Consider the following 14,830-nt stretch of genomic DNA (forward strand, 5'->3'; position numbering starts at 1 on the left):
AGACGACTAATGCTCAACGGGTGTGCCTGAATTAGTGGGTCTGTGGAGCCAGAGCGGATCAGATGGCATTTGTCACAGCGAGTGTGGTTACCACACAAATCTTAGCTCCAGTCAGTGGCAACGATGGTGGCAGCAGCACCGGATGCGGTGGGGGGGGGAGGTCTCAAGGGACAACAGTAGTGAGCGGGTGTCGACACAGTCAATTACATGTGGCATGGGCACCGTGTGAGCCCAGCCCGAGCTGTGGGACACGCGTGTGCGGGTGTCGCAGCGTGTGACAACTGAACGATGCTGGTGCATTGATGACGTATGTGGATGACTGCCCTGGTGCATGGGTGAGATGATTCACTTGTGAGAATCTCAATTTTAGGGGGTTTAGTTCATCGTTGGTAATTGAGATTATTCAATAAAAAAGTATTTAACCCTACTCAACAATACTTAGTTAGTGATGAGTACGGATCGTCTCCACAAGGAACGATGATCAAGGAATTAATTTCTTTCGCTAGTGATGTTCAACGTTTGAAGAGATTAAGATGAGAGTACAATGGGTGAGCTATTGAGTAGGATGACATAATTTAAACTTAGTAAATAGTAGGTGAACATAGAATTTCGCGCAGCGATATGTTGATGAGATAGATAATATAAAGGGGGAGGATGGTGGTCGAGTGCATGGACGATGGTAGTCATGGATGAAGAATGGTGCGATGGAGAGGATAGAGAGACGAGATAATGGGGACGTTAGCAAGTGAAATGATAAATCAAAACTTAATAAAAATTCTACTCGTGATAATGATGGTGTTGGAAAAGGAGCAATGTAAGGCGAAGACACTTAACATAGATCCTTATGTTCTGCAGGATCACGGTGATTTACGAGTGCCATTAAGCTCCCCCCTTCTCCAATGCTTCTCCCCACACACCCAGGACACAAGAACATGCTTGATGGACCTCAAAAATCACTATGTTTCAATCAGCTCATACAAGTAGGCAGCAAGTTCAAGACGAATTTCACATTGATCCAGGCCTCTATTTATAGATCACAATATGGATGGAAAGAGGAGGGGAAGACAAAGCAGCGCTGAAAATTTTAGCTAAATCAAAGTTGTAGATCAAAAGCTATGGCCGTTTGAAGTTGAGCCAATCCTAGCCCTTGATTTCCTTCTTTATCCTCGTCAACGTCCTCATTTTTCATGCCAAGCATGAAGTCAAAGCGCATAATATTCTGTGCTTTTCATATTCCATGCGAGCGCTCTATGTATTCCACACTACATGTAACTGAAAAAGGCCAAAGAAAATAAAATAAAAAGCATTAAAAAACTGATGGCGCACGCCATAAAGAGTCGTCATCGATGTCATCCGCGCCGCGCGCCCTCGACGTTGAAGACTGGGTGAAGCTGCTCGAGTTACCCTTTTCGTTTTCTTGTCTCTCTCTCTCGCGTGTTTTTGTCTTTTTCTGTTCTCATTCATTCCATTTTTGTCATGTTTTGTTGCGTTCGCGATGTCTTTCGTTCGTCCATGTTTTCTCGTCAAGGGGGAGGGCCGTCCTATAACCCTCTTCCCTTGCCCGTCCCTCTTTCCCTCTCTTTTCTCCCCCTTAATTTCCCTTTTGTTTATGTGTTTTCCTTTATTTATAATGGGGGAGCCCACTTATAAAGGCTCCTCAAAGGACTCTTATGGCCCATTAGGGGCCCATCCTTTCCCCCCTTATAATGGAAGGGTCGCCCTAATTCAGCAGACCAGGAAGAAATTGAAATCGAGAAGTGTGTTCTAGTTTCTTGGTCTCACCCTTTAATAGAAGAAAAGGGGATATGAGAGTGATTGAGGAGAGATTGAAGGCTGAAGAGGGGAAGGGAAATTCGACCGTCACGCCAGTACCGCCGACCTCGCCGGCCCTCCCCCGCGCAAGGACCTCGCCGACCTCACCGGTTTACACTATAGATGCTACGGCCAATCCCCCGCTCCCCCGTGTTGTGGACAATAATGCTGAGATTCTGTCGTGCTCGCGGAGACATCACCTCACATTGACCACGGTGCCGACCTTGGAGCTGTAAACAAAAGAAAACGAGACCCGTTGACCCATGCAACCCTACGGCGGATTTGGGTCCGCTCGACGGAGGAAATTGCCGAGATCGCTGCCCGAATTCCAGTCAAATCCCGTGCCTTTCCACGGCGGATTTGGGTCCGCTCATCTGTGGAAAATTTGCCGAGATTGCTGCCCCGAATCCCTGTCAAACCCCGTGCCATTCCACGGCGGGATCAGTCCGCTCGACCGTGGAAAATCGCCGAGAACGCTGCCCAGAATCCCCAGTCAAATCCCCTGCAAAATTCACGATGGATTCGAGTCTGCTCGACTGTGGGAAATCGCTGACAACGCTGTCCGGACTCCGGGCAAAATCTTTTGCGGTTCAGCTGCGGGAATCAGCCCTCTCGACGGTGGGCACTTGCTGGGAGGCTGCCCGGATGTTGACACAAAGTCGTGAGCCACTCGGTGGGCTCGACATCGTTTGACGGTGCAAGGGGTCTCGAGGCAAAATAAGCCGTTGACCAGCGGACCATCGAGTGACCGGGCGTGGACACCTCGACCGGTCCACCGAAGGGGGGAAGGGGGCTACTGTTGCTGTTGCCCACGGTGCCGTCTGCACCAAGAGCGCCTGCTTCTCTCCCGAGGACAACTACCCAGCGACGCTCCTCACAGTTCCACCCGCGATCGTGTTCGCCATCGCTGGCCTTCAATAATTCTCTCCACACAGCCCAAGGTTGTGCACGGCTGCTCACCTCCGTCCACAGTAGCTCCGGCATTGCCCCTTTGCCCATCAGGCTGCAGTGATCTCTCTGGCCCTCCTTCATCAAACCCGCTCCAATCGCCGGCCATCAACGACTCCCTGCACCACGAGCCACACTGTCCAGGTACGCCGTACTCTCAAGCCGCTCGTTTATTTACTTCTTGCAGTGTATTTTCGTACCGACTCCACCGCGCTCGGGCTAGGTAGGTGAGAGAGGTTAAACGAGAGAAAAACTACATCTTTGAGTGTCATACCGGTACGGACGAGTATGTCCGTTACATGCGAGCCCTACGGATTGATTCCGTTTGGCCGTAGACGTCCTCGTCACTCCGACGAGGTCAAGAGGTCACCGTCGCCGTCACTCGGCGACTTGCGTCCAAGCTTGGAGCTCGTCGCCTCCCGAGAGTCGGAGCCTGCATGTACGACACGTAGGGCATTCATATTCACGTAGTTACATACCCGTTAGGGTATCGTCGGACGACGTCCTAGATGCCGTCCGACATCAAAAACTCTTTCTGAGTGTTGCCGTGAGCGTGCCACATCACCCTGCGCCGGAAAAAGACAACAACACTTACAAAAATTTATATTAAATAAAATAAAAGCCCAAAAAATATGCGTAAATATATATATTTTACTTAGAATAATCATATATTTCCAAAGTTAAATGTCTAAAAAATTGAGAAAAATCATATTACGTCTCCAAAGTTATATTCTTTTAGAGTTTGTTGTTAGAAATATCCCAAAAATGCTGAAAATTAAAACGTTAGATTTAATCGTTTCAAGCTTGATAACGTGCAAATATGAGTGATTTAATCCAAATATACATATAAATATGATCATATTGAAGCACTAAAAATGCATGTTATCAAGTGGCGATTTGCGTGGGGCTGATTTCGACCATGGTTTCTTCTTGCTACTCTAATTTCGACTATAAGTGTGCATTGGTTTCTTTAAAAAGAAAATGTCCTACTTTCAGATAAGTCACTAACGGGGTTTAGTTGTTGTTCAATGCCCTTTTCTAGTATTTGTTATTAATGTTTATTTTTGTGGAGTTTTTTGTTTGTGTTTGGTTCTTTCTAACATAAGCCAGCAAACCTTTTTAAAAGTCGCTTGTGGGCTTCAGTGCGTTTCAAAGCTCTTTTCTATGGGTTTTTTTTTATGGCCATTAATTTTAGTTTTATGCATGTATTGGTCACGAAAAATGAAAATAACTACTTTTTAAAGATGCGGGTGTGGACTTTGCTTGTTCACACAGCCCTTTATAGGGCATTTTTGTGCAAATTTGAGAAGATTTTATGTATGCATTAACATCTTTAAAAAAAAATGGATTCCTTTTAAACGACTTGTTTGCTTGTGTTGTTTTTTAACCTCCTTTTGAAGGTTTCACCTCGATGTTTAATTTTCTAGAGCCATTTTTGCTTGTTTTCCTTTATTAGCAAAGGAAATATGTGTAGTTTTTTAAGACTTGGTTTTGGGCTTCTTTGTTTTTCCTAGACATTTTCTATTGTATCTTGTCGATGCTCATTTGCTTACAGTTTTTTTGCCTCTATGAAGCCATTTTTAGCTTTCTACTTGCATCTTCAATGAATAGACTTTCGGTGGGCATTAGTTTCTTGAAATTAGAGATGTCTCTTTTTAAAAGATTCTAGGGTTTCTCGTTTATAATTATTTATGTAATTTTTTTTTGTGTTTGGTTACATATTTATAACTAACGATGACAAATTTTTCAAGCCTCAGTTGTGGGCTTCAGTATCTATTTAAAGCCTCTTTTATGGTTTCTTGTTGATGTTCATCTGTTTAGAATTTTTTTTGTGTATTGATTAAAAGAAAAAGAATGACTACTTTTTAAAGAGTCGGTTGTGGGCTTTAGTGTTTTCTAAAGGTCTAGGTTTTCTTCTTGTACTTTGATTTTGACTACAACTGTGTTTTGATTTCTTTCAGACGTGAAATAAGTACTTTTACTGAGACACTTATGGGATTCAGTTTTGTCAAACCTCTTTTCTAGGGCTTCTTGTTGATGTTTAATTTGTGGAGTTTGTCCTGTGCAGTCTTTTTTTGTACCAAAAGTCGACTACTTGTTAAAGACCTCGCGGTGAGCTGTAGCTGTTTTCAGACGCCCATATGTAGGGTTCTTATAATGTTCAGTAAATTGTGGTTTTTGCGCGTACATGTGTATTTAAAACAGAGAACCACTGGTTTTACATAGTTGGAGGTTAGCTTTAGTTAATTTAAAGACATTTTGGAGGGGTTTTCTCCTTCTGTTTTACTATAGACTTATAGTGTTGATTGGTTTCTTTAAACGAAAAATGACTAGTTAATGAGTGTTATGTGCACTTTGGTTGTTTTAAAAAGCTCGTGTCTAAGGTTTTTTGTTGATGGTTAGTTTTTTAGAGTTTTATCATTTATTCATCCTTTCAGAACAAAAGATGAATATTTTTAAAAAGTGGGTTGTGGGCTCAGCACTTTTCAAAGCCTTTCTCTTGGTGTTTTGTTAATTGTCTCTTAAGACAAAAATGACTGATTTTGAAAGAGTCGATGGGGGCTTTAGTTGTTTACAAAGCCATTTTTAGAATTTCTTCTTGCTACTCTGATTTGGATTTTAAAATTTCATTGGTTTGTTTATAAAAAAAATAGCCTTCTTTTAAATAAGTCACTTAGTGGGCTTTAGTTGCTGGTCAATGCCCTTTTGTTTGTGTTTGCTTTGGTTGTGCTTTGGTTGTTTCATTGGTTTCTTTATAAAGAAAATAGCCTTCTTTTAAATAAGTCACTTAGTGGGCTTTAGTTGCTGGTCAATCCCTTTTGTTTGTGTTTGGTTCTTTCTAACAAAAGCTGGCTATTTTTTAATTGTCATTTGTGGGCGTCAGTGCTGTTGAAAGCCCTTTTCTATGATTTTTTATCTATGGTCATTGATTTTAGTTTTACGCGTGTATTGGTTACCAAAAAATGAAAATGACTACTTTTTAAAGATTCGAGTGTGGACTTTACTTGTTCACACAGCCCTTATAGGGTCTTTTCGTGCTCATTTGAGATAGATTGTATGTATGCCTTAATTTCTTTTTCAAAAAGGATTCCTTTGAAACGAGTTCGTTGTTCGTTTGTGTTATCTTTTAACCTCTTTTTGAGGGTTTCACCTCGTTTAATTTTCTATAGGCATTTTTGCTTGTTTTCATTTATTTGAAAGGAAAGATGTGTAGTTTTTAAAGACTTAATTTTTGGCTTGTTTGTTTTTCATAGAGATTTTGTATTGTATACTGTTGATGTTCATTTGTTTACAGTTTTTTGCCCATATGGATCATTTTAAACAAAAAAAATTGTTTTGTAAGACTCGTTTGCTGTAGTTGTAATAAAGCCTATTTTAGGCTTTCTTCTCGCATCTTCAATGAATAGACTTTTAGTGGGCATTAGTTTCTTGGAATAAGAGATGTATCTTTTTTAAATATTCAGTCGTGGGCTTTAGATGTCTTTTAAAAACTCTTTTCTAGGGTTCATTGTTGATAATTACTTACGTAGTTTCTTCGTGTTTGATTGTATCTTTATAACTAACGATGACTACATTTTCAAGCCTCGGTTGTGGGCTTCAGTGTTTATTTAAAGGCTCTTTTATGGTTTCTTATTGATGTTCACCTGTTTAGAATTTGTTTTTGTGTATCAGTTTTTTCAAATAAAAATGACTACTTTTTAAAGAGTCGGTTGTGGGCTTTAGTGTTTTCTAAAGGTCTAGGTTTTCTTCTTCCAACGTTGATTTTGACTCCAAGTGTGCTTTGGTTTCTTTAAAATGGGAAATAAGTACTTTTTAATGAATCACTTATGGGTTCAGTTTTTTCAAAGCTTTTTTTTAAGGTTTCTTATTGATGTTTATTTTTGTATAGTTTTCTTTTTGAGGTTGTTTCTTCCTACTAAAATATGATTACTTTTCAATGACCCTGTTGTGAGTTTTAGTTGTTTCCAAAACCCTTGTGTAGAATTCTTGTTATGTTCAATATATTGTGTTTTCTGATAGTATTGGTTTCTTTCAAACAGGAAATTACTAGTGTTTACATAGTCAATGGTTAGCTTTGGTAGTTTTAAAGCCAGTTGGTACAAAGCCATTTTTGAATGTCTCCTTGCAACTTTAATGAATAAATGTTTTGTGGGTATTAGTTCTTTTAAAGTAGAAATTTCTCTTTTTTTAAGATTCAGTTGTGGGCTTTAGCTGTTTGAAAAGCCATTTTCTAGGGTTTGTTGTTGATAAGTATTTAAGTGGTTTTCTTTTGTGTCTGATTGTTTTTTTGGATAAATAATGACTACTTCTTGAAGGCTTGGTTGTGGGCTTCAATGGATATTTAAAGCATCTTTTAGGATTTTGATACCTGACGTCGTGCTGACGGGTACCAAGATGAATTTTTGATACCAATATGATGTTGGACGTCATCCGTCATGACGTCTATACTGGTATCAAGATGATGCTTTGATACCAAAATGATGCTGGATGTTGTCGATGCTTTCATCTGAAAGATAATTCCCTAAGAGAATTTAACTATATGATGACGTGTCCTACGTGGATTTACAAGCAGGCCCCAACTCGTGGGGATTTGTCGAGCTTCGGGGTGGTGACCGGTGATGGGGATGGAGACTTTTTTGACCCTCGCCAGAGAGACGATGGTGACTATTGCATCAAACAGAATAATTCCGTTGACTCTGCCACGTAATGGAATAATTCTGCGTCAAACGAAATTCACTCGTGATGTAGTTTTCTCGATATACTCTCTCACCTAAACTAACCCGAGTGTGGTGGAGTGCAGCTGAAAATATGCTAAAAGATGTTATACAACTGACGAGCAAGGGGAACGACAGAGGCGTGCCACTGACGAGTATGGCTTGGCTAAACTGGCGGTGGTGTCACGGCACAAGAGCATAATGCTAGAGGTTGGAGGCGAGGAGGAGAAGATCAGCAGTAAGGCAGCACGATCATGGCACGTCGAGCATAATCAGCATTGACATTTAAAGTTGCAATCGACACAAGGTGGCACTACAGGCAGTGGTGCAGGCTGGAGGCAATTGCAAGCATCGCGGTCTGTGCAGCGGAGGCAGTAGCAACGCGTGCACGGTGTGCGTGGCGCAAATCACAGAAGTATCAGCGAGTGAGCAGGATTGCAACAGACATTGCTACACACAGATGATGCGGCGTTCTGGGTCACAGCAGCAGCAATGGCAAATGAGTGGAACTACAGTTGGGGCCAGTGTCAAGGCATAGTAGTGGTCGGCAATTGCATTGTTGTAGGGCAGGACACATGGAGCGAATTGACTGTGCAACACAAGCAGTGATTGCAGGCGGTCAAACAACATGGATCAGTGACACTAGCAGACAAAGGCAGGGGCGCTGGTTGCACCAACCCCGTAGCTGTGGTACGAGCATCGAGAGAGTCTGTAGCACGATCGCACGTCAAAGCTTACTAGAAGGACCAGCAACGCGAGTGGCAATCGTGCGTCAGCACCATCCTCCACGTGGGACGTTGCTGCATGCAGAGTAGGAGCGAAGCAGCGGTTTGGCGCTGGTGACTCGGACGGGAGGGCAGTCTAGGCGCCTGCAGCATGGACCGAATGCGGGACGGACGATTGTGGTCCGCGGTCAGCGATGAATCAGCTTTGTAGGTAGCATCGCTGCACGTCGGAGTCTCTCCTCATTCATCCGCGTGCCCTGTGTGTGGTCCGCCTGTGACTCAGTATGGCCGGCTCTATGCTCGTGTTTGTTTGTCTGTGCGAATTGACGATGACCGTCCACGATAGCACTTTGGTTCGCAATCGTGCGACGATGCTGAGTGGCGCGAGAAGTGATAGGGCACACCCAGACGTGCGAGGTGATGATTCAGCGCTGAGGATGTGGTCAGCGAGGCTGACATCAAGGTGTGACCATGAGAGGTATGGGGTGCAGACGTACGGGGTCGTGGTTGAAGCCTGACGACTCCTGGGTGTCACGAGAGTAGCGAGCAACGCCGTGGGCAGCTCTGTTGACTGGTCGATCAACTAGCAGTGCCGTCACGCGTAGGGAATGGCACATCCAGGACGTGACGCCCTGGACGTGACAGGATGGATGACGAGTCGTGATGAATGGTGATGTAACAAAGTTTTTGTTACATCACCATCACTTCATGCGTCCGAGGATTTTAAAAAATCCGTCATGTAGTCATCACGCGTCCATGCATCCTCGTTCTGTCATGTCAATGTCACGGTGACGGCGTCGCTGGTGACAGAAATTACTACCCCCTGCGAAAGTCCCCATGGGACCTTCCCCCGCTGAGGGCTCTGAACTCAACGCCTAAGTCGATTTATGGAGGTAATCCTTCGTTATCCGCCATATGTGATTCTGTCGTGGAGCGGACCTCTTGGGAAACCTTCTTTCTTTGAAGTCCTCAAGGATGGGTCCATCGTCAGGAAACTGGACATGTAAGTCGTTCACCTCTTTTTGTTTGTTTGAATGTCTCATTGTCAATTCTTAAACTACTGTGCAAGGGATTTCTTGCATTTTATTCCATGTGGCATTTGAAAGTTTTCTTTCCAACTCATGTAACTATCAGGCATTATGATTTATGGTTTATGGATTGCCTAAGAAGAAGATCCTCGTTTTTTATCATTTTGAAAGATTTGAACGATATTCACTTTTTTGTTAAGCTTGTAGGTGAGATGCTCTGGAGTCTGGAGCGAAGGAGTTGGGTAGAGCCTTTAATAAAATCATTATACAAATTTATGATGCTGAAATTCAGAAAAAAATTATTCGACCGATTCTCAGCTGTTGAGTCCAATTTTTCAGTGCTTCATCCAATACATCCACTCATAGGTGAATGGGAAGTACTGTCTAGGATCATTTCAAAACATTTAGATAGAACACGCCTTCAACAGAGCTTTGGTATCTCTTTGTTCAATACGGTTGAGACTCGAGATATATTATAATCCTTTTGAATCTTGCAAAATAGTAATATTGGTATCGGTACAGGAATATATGCGTAATCTTTTGAGCGTCATCTATGACGAACTTTTCATCACGTCACGCGTCCAGACTACCCGGTCACAAATCCCTTTGGATGACGTTTACCGATTCCTAGTCATGCGAGAGATCCGTCACAAATCTTGGTTGCGTTGACCGTCGCTGGTTAGCGTCGAACCACAAATGCAAAGTTGCACCTAGTAATACGAGGCCACTGTGAAGGGGTTGTTCTGACTTAGCACTGTGCAATATCAATCGTGGTTAGAGTCATTGTCAGTGCCACGGCCGGTGGACGTAGGTGCAGAGGAGAGATGCCAGATACAGCCATGGTGTAGCTCGACAAGCAGTTGTGGTGCAACGCTAGAGCGTAATTTAGAGAGAGCAAGGCAAGGTGGAGCAGTGCCCACGACCAAGGGGTTGACCTTAAGCATGATCGACACGAGTGGATTCATGCGGTGGATGCGACACACTGGCAAAGCACGAACAAGTGCAGCGGTCCCCGCCCTGGCGAGCTGACCTTAAGCATGATTGCTCGGAGCAGACAGGCGATGTCACAGATGTCACTGGTAGTCACCACCCCGGCAAGGTATGGAGGTGGGGCCAATTGGCAGCCCAAATGTGTGTCCGGCGGCACAAGACGATGTCCCATGGTCGTCGGTGGTCCTGCGTGAGGTGCCACACATGTGCATCACATGGTTGACTATGCCAGCACGCACACCGAGAGGGTGGCACTAGTTTGCCGCGATACGCTCAGAAAGATGTTCTCTAGTTGATCGGGTGAGAGAGGACGTTTGTGCAAAGACCCGCAACTGGGGCGTGGGGGGAGCCGACAATGTTGGGCGAGGGTTCGCCACCAAGGACAGTCGGCTGCAACCCCAGCAAAGACCAAAACAAGCGACGCGCGTGACACCTCAGCTACTATGGAGGTTGACCAAGCGCATTGGAATCGCGTGCATAAGCCACAAGAATGGGCCTGTGGTTAGGCAAACATAGAGCTGCATGGGACAGGATGCTGAGATCCACCGTCAGTGCTGCGCTACTGCAACGGGGCACGGGGAAGTCGCCTAGCACCGGCGCTCAGCAAAAGGTGGAAACCACTTTCCACTTCTTCTTTCCTCTCCGTCCTCTTTTCTCGTCCACTTCTTCTACTCTCCTCTTTTCCCCATGAGACCAGCTAATGAACGAAACTTTCCTCACAACTAATTCTGGTCTCAGTTCTAGGACACCATCGTGCCCCCTTATATAGGGGCAGGATGGCCCTTAGTAAGGGCAAAGGAGCCCTTAGTAAGGGCTCAAGTGCCCTTACTAGGGGGGGGCTTGTACATACGACCCGACCCCCCTTGACACAAAACAACAATATTTGTTTGACATGCATTCGACAAGATGAACGCGCCCACACAAAAACACGACGAACACAAAAATGACATGATGAACAGAAACATGTGAACAAAATAAAATGACGAACTGAACAAGCACGTATCGGCAAAAAAAAGCCAGACGTGCTTTACCTGGGGGACTTGAACCCGGGTGTCTTCACGTGTGCCTTGGCGTGCCGCTTAGGCTGGAAGCCAACTTGTAGGGCTGTGGATGATGATGACGGTGGCTCCAAAGATGTCTCTAATGGAAAGGGCTGGCGCACTCCATCAAGGGTTCTTATTATGTTTAGTTAATTGTGTTTTTTGCCAATATGAGTTTCTTTGAAACAGAGAATGACTACTCTTTACACAGTCGTCGGTCACCTTAGTTGGTTGAAAGCAATTTTTTAAAGATTTTTTCTTGCTGCTTCGCTGTAGACTTATAGTGCGCACTGTTTTTTTAAAACAAAAAATGACTGCTTAATGATTCACATGTGTGCTTTTGTTGTTTTGAAAAGCCCTTGCCCAAGGTTTCTTGAAATTTTTTTATGCTTTTTTGTATTTACTTATATTCTTGATAACAAAAGATTACTACTTTTTAAAGACCGATTGTGGGCTTCAGCATATTTCAAAGCCCATTTCTTGGATTTTTTGTTAATTACTTCTTAAAATAAATATGGTTACTTTTTTTAAAGTCGATGGGGGCTTTAGTCGTTTGATGATTAATTTGGTGATGATTAGTTTTTAGAGTATTTTTTGTGTGTGTTTGGTTCTTTATAACAAAAGTTGACTACTTTTTAAAAAGTCATTTTTGGGTTTTAGTGCTTACCGAGGCCCATTTTTATGGTTTCTTAAAGATGGCCATTTTTTGAGTTTTGTGAGTAAATTGGTTATCTAAAAGCAAAAATGGCTAATTTTTTAATGAGTTGGGTGTTGAGTTTACTTGTAAACAAATACCTTACTTGTTAACAAAGTCATTTCTGTTTTAAGTCTTCTTGCTACCTTAAGATAGACTTTGCGTATTGGTTTCTACAAAACTAAAAGGATTCCCTTTAAATGAGCCATCTTTTGGCTTCTGTTGTTTATGAAACCGGTAATGAGTATTTCATGTTGATGTCCAATTTGCTAGAGCCTTCTTTTCCTGTTTTTGTTTATTTTTTTAAGAAAACATGTGTAGTTTTGTAAGACTTGGTAGTGGGGCACACTATTTTTCATAGCCCTTTTATTATGTTTCTTGTTGATGTTCATTTGGTAACAGTTTTTTGCTTGGAAAATATTTTTGTAAAAAAATGCTACTTTTTAAAGACTCGTTTGATTTGGTTATTTTTAAAGCCCTTTTTAGGCTTTCTACTTGCAACTTTAGTTTAGGGACTTCTAGTGCGCATTATTTTCTTTAAAACAGAAATGACTCTTTTTAAATTATTCAGTTGTGAGCTTTAGCTGTTGTTGAATGCATTTTCTTGGTATTCTTGATAATTATTTATGTATATTTTTGTGTTTCATCGTTTATTTTTTTAAAAAAATGATGATTACTTTTTAAAAACATGTTTGTGGGGCTCACTGTTTTTCAAATAATCTTTTAGGGTTTCTTGTTGATGTTGATTTTTATAGAGTTTTCTTAGTGTACTAGTTTCCTCAAAATAACAACTAACTAATTTATAAAGAGTCAGTTGAGGGCTTTATTGTTTTCTAAAGGTCAAGGTTTTCTTCCTACTATGATTCTAACTCTAAGTGCGCTTTGGTTTCTTTAAAACATAAAATATCTATCCATTACATAGTCTGTTGTTAGGTTAAGTTGTTTCAAAGCAATTTCGAAGGGTGTGTTTTTGCTACTTTACTTTAGACTCTTAGTGTGCACTAGTTTCATTAAACAATAAATGGCTACTTAATGAGTTGCATGTGCGCGTTGTTTGTTTTGAAAAGCTGTTGGCTAAAGTTTTTTGGTTATGTTTAATTGTAGAGTTTTTGTATTTAATCTTTTTCTTGTAAAAAAAGATAACTACTGTTTAAAGACTGATAACTTGCAAATAAACATGATTAATTGATACATTTTACATTATATTTATGTGTTTTAATGACCATATTTGCATTTTATCATATAGACATGGAGATAAATGACTTATACTTTGATTTTACTATTATTTCTAAGTTTTTATCATTTTTTACATGGTATCTAACCGCATTTCATTGAAGAAATATTTTTTACAGGCCTTAAATACTTGGATATAGGTTGGTAAGGGCTTTCCTATTTTTTCTGGAATTTTTCCATATTTTTATATACTTGTTTGACCAATATTTAGTTAAGAAATGATTTTTTCTTATTTATATAACACATATTCTATTTATTTAGCATTTTATAATATATTTATATATATACCAAGGGGCATCCACGTCATTCGCCCGAAATTCAGGCGAATAAATGGATGTATATTATTTAAATAAAATTAAGAGAGAGAAAATAACATTATTGTCTCTTTATGGCATCGCGAATTGCGATGCCATTATGAGCCAATCATTAGGTCGGAATTTATGGCGTCGCACGGTCAGAGAGAGAGAAAGGTATGATTTTTTTTACTTTTTGTGCAAGAATATTCCGTCAGTTAGCCGCGTGCACTAAATGCACGCGGTAACCAACAACGTGCATTATACTTATTATTAGTCGTTATCGCATACATTTAATGTATGCGCTAACCGTCACACGCGATCCCATGCGCATGCAGCATCGATTTGGCATGTGCATTAAATGTACACAGGAATCGACGATACGAAGTCAAAAATTGCGGCTTAACTGTCATTTTCTGTTTTTTTTAGAAAATATAGAGAAAGGGGTGACGTGGTGATGTAACACGACCTGGCGGGATCGAGCGGCTCATGATTACACCACAAGGAGTGGAGGGCAGTGCGGCAAAATTCCAGCACGGGGCGGACGCTTCGATAGTGGTGGTGGAGTGGACCCGGCTTCAATCTGCTATCGGACGACAAAGATAGGCGTCGGCGGTGTGGAGCGGCGACTATATATCCTACTACGGGATGTACTTCGCAGCGGTAAACTAGCGGTGGCATGTCATCCGGCAATCGTCTTCCTTGGAGCTCCTCTAGGAGACCGGAGTGATGGGCATGTGACGACGGACGGTGCAGCGGCATAAGACGGCTGCATGTGACGGACGGCGCAGCGGCATGAGCGGCCGCATGTGACGGACGGTGCAGCGGCATAAGGCGGCTGCATGTGACGGACGGCGCAGCGGCATAAGGCAGCTGTATGTGACGGACGGCATAGCGGCTTAAGGCGGCTGCATCTAACTACTATCGAACGTTGGCAAGGACGGTGTATAGCGTCGTTTCTAGTGTTGTCAGCTAACTAACTGCGGATGGGCTTGGAGGTGAGCGCGATGGCGAGGACAGTGACGGCGCTGCGTTGCGCGTTGACGGACTCCAAAGCGAGCGTGCTATAGAGGACGAAGGCGCATTTGGGCATGGCGACGGGCTCGGAGGCGAGCCTAGTATTGCGGATGTTGGCGGCGCAGCTAGATGTGGCGATGGACTCGGGGGCGATGAGGGCGGCCGAGGGCGGCAGCATGCGACGGCCGGGTGCGACAGCGGCGGTGGTCGATGGTGGCGACAGCGGCCGTCGAGGGCGGCTGGAGGTAGCCGACGAGGGCTGCTAGAGGTGGCCGTCGTGGGCGGCTAGAGGCGGCCCTTGTCGGCGGCTGAAGGCGGCTGTCGAGGGCAGCTAG

General features: G+C 43.0%; 1 long non-coding RNA gene across 3 annotated transcripts; it reads left to right on the forward strand.

The window, feature by feature from the left end:
• The first annotated feature begins 1,464 nt into the window (after positions 1-1,464).
• Positions 1,465-14,454, forward strand: LOC144701117 (uncharacterized). 3 transcript variants are annotated; one of them, XR_013580929.1, is made up of 3 exons: positions 1,722-2,904; positions 7,334-7,464; positions 7,562-14,454. It is a non-coding gene; the product is annotated as an uncharacterized LOC144701117 (long non-coding RNA). The 3 variants fall into 3 exon arrangements; XR_013580930.1 differs by having other exon boundaries at positions 1,465-2,904; positions 4,829-14,454; XR_013580928.1 differs by having other exon boundaries at positions 1,465-2,904; positions 7,334-14,454.
• Positions 14,455-14,830: the final 376 nt, after the last annotated feature.

This window comes from Wolffia australiana, chromosome 3 (genome assembly GCF_029677425.1).
Source record: "Wolffia australiana isolate 7733 chromosome 3, ASM2967742v1".
Taxonomy (NCBI): Eukaryota; Viridiplantae; Streptophyta; class Magnoliopsida; order Alismatales; family Araceae; genus Wolffia; species Wolffia australiana.